This window comes from Lepidothrix coronata, unplaced genomic scaffold, assembly GCF_001604755.1.
Source record: "Lepidothrix coronata isolate B3197 unplaced genomic scaffold, Lepidothrix_coronata-1.0 Scaffold6, whole genome shotgun sequence".
Lineage (NCBI taxonomy): Eukaryota > Metazoa > Chordata > Aves > Passeriformes > Pipridae > Lepidothrix > Lepidothrix coronata.
In genome coordinates this window covers 9,767,351-9,776,695 of record NW_016690186.1, presented here as the reverse complement: position 1 = coordinate 9,776,695, position 9,345 = coordinate 9,767,351, and positions in this window count along the sequence as shown.

Genomic DNA, 9,345 nt, shown 5'->3' with positions numbered 1-9,345 from the left:
GCTCCTCGTCCCTCCTCCCTTCCCCTCCTCCCCGCTTCCCTCCCCGGGTCGCCGCGGCTCCGGGAGGAGCGGGGGGGGCCCCGCTTCCTTCCCTCCCTCCCCCCCTCCTTCTCCCACCCGCCACGCCGAGGAGAGGCAGGTGAGGCCCCGGCCGCGTCCCCGCTCCGCCGCCCCGCGGGAGCGGCGGCCGCGATGGCGGCGGCGGCGATGGAGGCACTAGGCCCCGGCCGCCCGCCCCCGGCCTCGCCCCGCCACCGCGCCCCGGGGGCGGGGGGGGTCCGGCACCCTTGGACCCTTCTCCTCCGCAGAAACTTTCTCGGCAACTTTCTCCCGGGCCCGAGCCCCCGCCCGCGGGGCCGAGGGGTCGGGCGGGCGGGCGCCGAGCTGGGCTGGGCGGGCTGAGGGAGGCGGGCTGCGGGCGGTAAGTTTGTGGGGGGAGGCCCCCGAGTCCCCCTCCTCCGCCCGGTTCCCCTGCGGCCCTTCCCGCGGGGCTGCCGCGGTCGCGGGCGCTGCAGGGCGGCCGTTCGTCCCCCGGCGGCGGCGCCGTTCACTGCCCGGGCTGGTGCTCGGCGTGAGCCGGTCCCGGCTCAGCTCCCGGCTCTCGGCCGGAGGATGTAAAAGGGCGAAATTCAGGAAACTGGTTTGCGAGTCGCCTACAGCTTGGCCTGCGTGGATGTCTTTTCTATTAATTTCTCCCCTCGTCCCTCACTGTTCCCTCTCCCTGCATCGAGCCTGGGACATGACTGCTTTACATTTCTGAGTCATTAATTTAAGTGTTCAATCATCACATTTCATCAAGCCTCCTCGTCTTCCTTACAGTTTAAAAAAAAATGTGTTGGACACACACAGGCCCCGGTTCCTGCGGAGGCTGCGTGTAACTTTCTGCACTGTGTGGACCCGCAGGCTTGATGTGCATAAAGTTGTATGCTCAACGCTCAGGCCCAGGGCTAGCGCGTCTTCTTCTCGATTATACTATATTACAAGTATTATGGGGTTTATTGTTCCAGGTGTCTGGTGTGCATGTGGGTATGGTCCACTGTGCACTGGGAAAACTAGGACAGAAGTATTTCCAAACCTCATGTTTTTGAGAAGGTGTATTTAAGTGTACCTGCTGGATTTACCTCTAAGCAGAGACTGGTCATTAATTAAAAATTAGGTGTGTGGGTTTACTTAAACTGGCAGAATGTTCCAAAACCAGTTTAAAAATTGGGACTGTTGACAAGGAAGATGTATTATTTTACTCTTAATAATTCATAGGCAGGTGAATGAAATTCCAGGGAAATTTTACAAGCAAAATTGACCTTTAGTCAGGGAAGCAAGATACAAAAGTTTACTTCAGAGTCTTTTGCTTTCCTCTTTGGAAAGTAAGACCTTGAAGAGGGATATCTAATAAAATAGCTTTATCAGCTACACTTGCAGTATCTCTGTTGGTAGGTAGTACAGTTTTGCCCTATGTTTCTGCTTCACAGATGTAAGAACTGTTCCTTTCCAAACAACAAAATCTTACTCTTCCTACTCATGTTTCTGATGCGTATCTGTAAGTTTAGTTATAGGAGGTTCCTATTGAGCATAGGCATAGGGTGGAGACTGTGTGTGTTTTGCACAGCTAGGGTGTTGCGGGTAATTTTGGGACAAGGTAGCATCTGTGATGGAAACAGAAGGGCAGCAGCACTGACACTGTGCTGAATTTCAAAGAAAAAGATCCACTGATGCCAGGTGTGTGAAAGGGTGACAGTAGTTGGTAGCAGCAATTGCCAGTAATTAATTATTCCACATGTATCGTTAGCTTTATTTTCTTAGCAGGTGCAGCTCAAATGTAACTGCAAGATCTGTGTGCCTTAAGTCCCCCTAATAACTTTTCTGGCCTTTACCTGATTTCAAACAAATTTGACAGCAGAGGTCTCCCAGGTGAGCAATTTCTATAGAATTTGTGAAAGTAGGGAAGCCAAGTAGAAGAATGCACTTAACCTGCACACCAGAGTGTTCCCGTCAATACTTACCTGAGGCGGGACACTGATGCAGGAAATGGGTCCTCCCTGGTTTTGCTGATTGCAGAGCTACTGGCACAGTTTTCAATAATAATTTAATATCTGGACCCCAGTACCGTAACTTTGGAATGACAGTAGTGAGCCGAAGGTAGCTTTTATCTGTATTTCATATTATAAAAGTAGATTTTCAGGGAAATATTTGTTACCCGCCAACAGTTCTTTGGCTACAAAATAAATGAACAAAATTGAAAATATATTTAAATAGCTGATTATTTGAAATAGCTAGAAAAATAATAAATCTTTGGTGTGCTGCACACTGTGTAACAATTATTGAAAAACTTCACCATTTAGGTTTTTTTATCAATATTCATGCATCATATCAGAGAACTGTGCTTCTGCACTAAGGGAATGTTCTTTATTTTGAGCTTTTTATACTTCTGCAGCTTCTGAAGAATGAAATCGTTGCTCTGTTTGGTCTGATAAATGACGGCTGTCATGTGACCATGATGCAAAAGTCTTCAGTGTGGCACATGTCAGTTTATGTGGTCAAAGTTTACTTTATGAAGGAACTAACCCCATGTTTTTACTTTTCTTATATGTGCTGCCTTTGGACAAAATCTGTGTATTTTCAATAGGTAATTCTTTGTGTTCAAAAGGTTAGTTAAAAGAAACAATGTTCTTTCATCCATATTCCCTCCTTACATCCAACTCTTTTGCTGCATACTTTGATCACAATTTGAGCAAGATGCCTTGATGTTAATGTAAAAATTGGTGTGAGTACGAACACAAAGACTACTTTAGGAACGTGTCCTTATTCTGCTGTGTCACATCAAGCAGCCTCTTTCAGACAGGACACCTTCCATGTGTACATACACAGACTGTGGTTTCTGTGAAGTCCTCGTGAAAGGTTTCAGGCTTCTGTTACTGCAAGTCCCATGCTTGCTGATGGAACAGATTGATCAGTGAGGGAGAACTGTAGCTTTCTCTAACTACTGTAACAGAACGGGTTAGTTTTTATCCTGGAGGAACCACTCCATATACAAGTAGATAAAAAAGTCTCGATATGCTTCATTTTTGTTCTCCTTGAGAGTGCCAGTAGGAGGCTGTTTTATAGTGATGAATTTTATGATGTGGCAACCACTAATTTTTTAATTTTTTTTTTAATACAAACTGCCTTACGGTTGCCATATGGGAACTTCTTGCAATCACTACAGTCCCTGGCTGCATTTACACCAATGACTTAGAGCTGTAGGGTTCCAGATTGTATTATCAATTGCCAGGTTGTGAAGGCAAACCTGGAAAACTTTCTCAGTGTAGGCTGAATTTAGTAGGGAAAGAGTCATATTGAAAAGATACTGTCAACTAATTTTAGGTCTTAAGAGGTCGTTCTTACTGCCTTTTGCACTTATGAGGATTTATCCTTGATGGTGCCGGTGCATCAAAACAGAAACTGGCACCAAAGTAAGTCATTGAAATGGGTGAGACTGCACCCTTAGGTAAAGTTAACATGCCCAACTGATTGCAGGATCAGAGATGATAGTAATGTTAATGCTAAAAATTGAGTAAGTAAACTCAATATGAAACTCAATATTACTTATTCATGAGTTTTGTTCCCTTTAGAATTAAACACATATTTTTTTAAAATTTGAAAAGGCAAAGGATAACTGGAAATAGGATGGGAAATACTCTGTTGCCACTTCGGATGGGCACCATATACAGCACCAGGTTTCATGATGTGTCCTGTAAGTCTGGATCAAAGTCATGCTCAGCTGAAATGAAGCCCTCGAGCAGAGAATCTCCTGCAAGGACTGCTAGCCCTGGCTTGTATCCGAGCCCCACAGCCCAGTGGGATACTGCTGTAGGGATCATCACTAAGTGCATCTAAGGCTGTGTTGACTGTTGTGGCCAAGACTGGGGTTTTGCTTCGATTTTTCTTGACTGTAGTGTTAGGTAATGTTACAGGGTATGGTTGGAGAGTGCCGAGGAAGTAAAACCTCAGACTGGAATCATTTCTGTGTCAGCTTCTTCAGTACTCTTAGTTGTTGCATAGGAAAATAGATAACTTTTTTTGCTAACCTGACTGTATTTTATCTTTGTATTTTTGGAAGGCAAGTGCTTTTATAATAGTCTTATATGAGACAAATATCAGTATTGACTGCACCTATATCTTAAATGCTTACATAAATTTTGAATTCTAATGGTGCTACTGAACATCAAATAATTTGTCTTTCAAGTTGTTGCTTCAGGGGTATGAAAAACTTCTATGTCTTAAGATGTTTCTGTTAATGTTTCTGTGGCTTTCTTCACAGCAGAGGTCTAGAGAAGTCTGGGAAAATGATTCTTTGGAACTGTTGAACCACCTTCTCAGTTCAGGTTTTAGGATCAGCTAAACTGATCCTAATAACAGGATCTGAATAACTTTATTTACTTCCACTGACAGTGAAGTCGAGTAAACACACCCATGTAAGTAAATCTTTGTAGATCAGGGCCTTTAACTTCGTTTTAGACAAACTTTCAGGAGAATTTTGTGGCATTAATCAGACATTTAAAGTCAGTCTTCATATTGGAAGACTGTGATTTACTGGGGTAAATTTCCTTTATTTCCACATACCCAAAGCATTTTGTAATCATGCAAAACAGAGACAGTAATAGTATTTTATTCCTAATGTGAATGATGGAATCATAATGGAATAAATGCAGTCAGGTCTCATTTATGCTTACCAGGACTGACAGCCCTGTAGCAAAAGAAAGGTCGGACTGGACGACTCTGTTTGTGTTCCAAATGTTTGCCCATAGTTCAGGCAAGCGTTTTCATGGTGCATGTAAACTTCAGCTTCAGAAATAAAATACAGTATCTGGACTAAAGGTTTTGGAATTTTCGGCACTGCTTAATGCTCTCACACTTTTAAGGAAAGGCAGTGCTTGTGTGAGGTATTTAAAGAGTAATTAGAGGGTGCTATGGGTCTCTTGTGTATTGCAATTGTATAGCATTATAACTGTTTTGGCAGTCAGCCAGGAAAAGAAGACTTGAAGCAAATTAATAGTGAACAATCCAGTTTTAATAAGTTATTTTAAGTATGGTTAGATAACAAAATTAATATTTATGCTTAAAATGTGACAAAGGAAAAACAGGCCTCAGTTGTTAAGTGTATCTTCTTGCTTTTCAAGAACATTTTACTGGAAACTCAAATCATGACTGGCACTTGTAACCACAGAAGAATAAAAGAAAAACTATCCAAAGTCCTTCTTTTCCTTTACATACTCTATCTGTTTCAGTTTGATCTTTACCAGCTTAGTGTGTTCAACAGAAATACTATTTTCTCAGTAATAGTATACCCCAGAGTCCAGAAGCTAAAAGACTGAATCAAGGATACCACAGCCACAGACTTTCCTGATTCTTTGGCTCCCTTCCTGAGCATCTAGTATTGCCCAGCATCTCAGATGGTGGGAACCAGTGGTCTAACTCAGAGATGTTTGGGCTTTGTGGACTTCTGGTCTGGTTCGTAACAGCTGGTCTTTCCATAGACTTAACAGGTGCCTCAAAGATGAACAACACTTTTAAGGTTTTGTTTAAAGTACGCTCCACTGAAAAATGAATATAGAATTAACATCTAGAAAATACTCATTTTCAAAGTACACATTTATCTGAAACTAACATTCATTTGCCAAACTGTAGGAAAGAAAACATTAGCAAAGCTGAGATTGAGGAAGGAAATTTGAAAATAAATAAATAATAAAAAGTTCTGTATTTCATTGTAAAGTGTTTAGAACAAATCAATAAGTTTAGTCGTACATCTTGTTATTTCTCTTGTATCTCCTTTCTTTGCCTTGATTTTGACTCTGTTTTTCTGGAGGTTTACAATTGGAAATTAAAACCTTACCGTATTGATTTCCAAACCAAGGTCTTAAGAGGCATATTAACAGAAAAAAATGTGTAGTGTTTTGGTTAGAAGTTTAACAAGGTTAGTCCGTGAGAAACAGAGCATTGAATGTGACATTTAGGTCTGAAGTTTGTATAAAACAGTGGTCTCTGAACATCTTAAAAATTAAAAATCTGCACCAAACCTAGCTGCAAAATTCACATTTTAACGATCTGTAAAGATGTGGCATTGATATTCATGTGAGGACTAAGCAAAGATGAGATGAAATGAGAGGAAAGCTTATGGTGATAAAAACAAGTGTTTTGTGTCCCTTTCCCCATAACTTCTTAAACTGAAAACAGAATGTGCCAGCAGAACGTTTTATGACATTTTATGGTGTTTTGTTGATCCATAGTATTTAATATTTGTGACTAGCTCTGATTGGAGTAGTTCAGTTGAAATACTACACATTTCCCTAGAGCTGTGAACTTATAGTGATGCTCTGATGAAACTGTAAGCATATGTAATAATGCATCTTATGAACTTATAGGTAATTTCTCTTGATGACACCCCTACCCCTACCCCTACCCCTACCCCTACCCCTACCCCCAACCCTAACCCAACCCTAGCCCTAACCCTAACCCTAACCTAACCCTAACCCTAACCTAACCCTACCCCTAACCCTACCCCTAACCCTAACCCAACCCTAACCCTACCCTAACCCTAACCTAACCCTACCCCAACCCTACCCCAACCCTAACCCTAACCTAACCCTAACCCTAACCCTAACCCTGGGTTAGGGTTAGGGTTAGGGTTGTCATCATGAGAAATTACCTATAAGTTCATAAGATGCGTTATTACATATGCTTACAGTTTCATCAGACAAGTGAACTTGAAAATATGGTGGTTTTTTTCCATTTTACTAATGCAAATTCATGCAGTGCTTAAATGAGTTCTATAGGGCAAAGACAATTCTCTAGTTTGTGTGATGACTAGCCCAGGTGTTGTGTATCATTCTTATGAGGGTATTTTTGTTTGGTTAGTTTGGGTTTTTCTTTTTAATCCACTCCATTCAGGATGTAGTCTTAATGTCTCAAGTAAAAGTTTTTGGAAGTTTAGTTGGAGGGAAATTTTCAAAATTGAGTGCTTTGAGCAACAGATGGCACTTCTGATTCTGCCTTTTCTAAATAAAAAGTATTCAGGTTTTCTTCCAGCAGTAATATCTTAAAATATAGTGTCCTCTTAGTTTTCTGAGACATGTGATATATGGGATTTTTGCCAAAGTATGTTCTTTGGTTTTGTTTTTTTGGGATTCCCCCTCCCATATATTCTAGGATAGAAGATGCATGAAGAGAATGACAAAGTCCTGAAAGCGGAGAGAGGGATAGGTTTGTTTAACTGATACCGATGTTAAATATTTGTTTAAAGGATTATTAAAGGTTATAATAGTATTGGCCAGATCAGCTCATCTGTACGTAACTGAAAAACATGCACTGGAGAGAAGAGTGTGCTAGTTTCACTGTGGACAACCATGTTTAATTCTGTTTTCATAGTGAAGTTAAATATTCTACTGAAGAACACTTCCAGCATAAAGCAAAATACTATTCCTTTTGAAAACAATTATCCATGAAGGAAAGAGAAGGGAAATCAAGGATAATTCCTGAGCTGTTACTACCAGTCACTTGGGGAAATTTTCCTGAGTAACATTTGTTTTCTCAAACCTGAAAAGGAAGTATTGTAGTAACATTCTGTAGTTGGTAGAAAAAAGGGTTATGTGTTTTTGTTTGGTGTTTTTTTAGAGTTTTGTTGTTGCTGTTTTGTGGTTTTAAATGAGTGAGCAAAATGCAAATACAAAAGTCTCACCTTCAGAAGACAGAAAAATTAAGTGCTGGCTGCATATGGCTTTAAAGGCTAAGATGCAATAGTAATATGGGTACCTTTTTTTTTTACTTTCAAGTATAGTTCTGTATTGTATTTTAAATTATAAAACCACAATTCATAAATCATAGTGATTGAGGCTATTTAAAGCGATAAGCTTTCAAAATATCTTGCTGAATAATTGCGTATTTGTTTTAGCAAAACAAATATGCAAAATCTTTAGCAAAATGTAATTTGCTAAAGATATCAATCTTGTTTTTCATTTTGGGAAATATTTCTTAGCTTGTATGCTGTAGAAACCTGTAGGATTGATTGATTCAGGCTATCATGATGTATGTAAAGTGAGACAAGTGTTGGTTTATAGATGAAAAATTATTTCCCTGGAAACCATTTAACTGGTTCATGCATAGTAGATGTATTTAAATATTCTGGAATTAATTTGCATTGATTATTACATCTAGGGCTCTGATTACCTCCCCTTCCCTTTAGTTTAGGTCTGACATACCTTCAGAATACTATTTAAATTTGGTGCATACATGGTGAAATCATAGTCAAGTTAATACAATGTGGCTTAACATTAACAAGCATGACACCTTGATTTTATATGGTTATTTGAAATTATTATCTTAACTTAGATTTACACTTGTGCTTCTTCGTTCTGTTCCCAAAGAAAGAGGTTGTCTTATTAGTCAGTAAAATATATTGACTCTAACTATATATATTAGGTTTGCATTAATCTTGTTAGCTTTTTACCAAGGGCAGGGATTTTCTGCGTGCTTATTTAATGTAATAATAAAGTGTCTTAATAATTCTCTTAAGCTATATATATAATTATTTAAGCAATGAAAGTGCAGTTTCTATGCAAGACATTTTTTTCTCTTCCTGATTTGTGTTCAGTGGCATTTGAATGGAAATTCTGATTGAAATTCATGTAAATAATCAGTTACATTTTTAGTACAAATTAATAATATGCTGCTTTTTAGATAAGAATATAGAAGGCAATAATTCTAAATGCAAACCACATTTTGTTTTAAATCTGATAGATTTATTTACAAAAGGGAACGTTAGCTTTAGTTTGCAAATAATTTTTGGTCACCAAAACCTCTAAGGTGTTAGAATGAATAGATCTCATACTTGCAAGTTTGTGGGTTTTTTGAAAATACAAACAAATCTCCTCTCTGTCCCTTATCTTCCCTAAGTGTTTTTGAGATTCTAGTGAACCAGTATCTAAATAACATTAAGTGGAGAATATCCTTTACACTTGTAACAGCTTATGTTACTTCAGATATTTAGGTGTTCAGATTCCGATTTCAGGTGGTTACGAATGAGCTCTGCCAGTTTGGTGATTTGAATTTGTTTAAAATTTTGGTGACTAACAACGTAGTTTGAATATTTCTTAAATTCAAAATAGGTTATCCTAGCAGAAAATCCATGTCTTAATATAAATTGCAGCTAAAAAAAAAATTTTTCCTCACTTTAAATATTAAAAAAATACCATCAGAAGGGTAATTTACCACTGGGTCAGTCAGCATATGACTTAATTTGGCTGCATAGGTCTGTTGTATCTTATTTTCATTGTTATACAAATAGTTAGAAGTAAACATTGTTTATTGCATTAC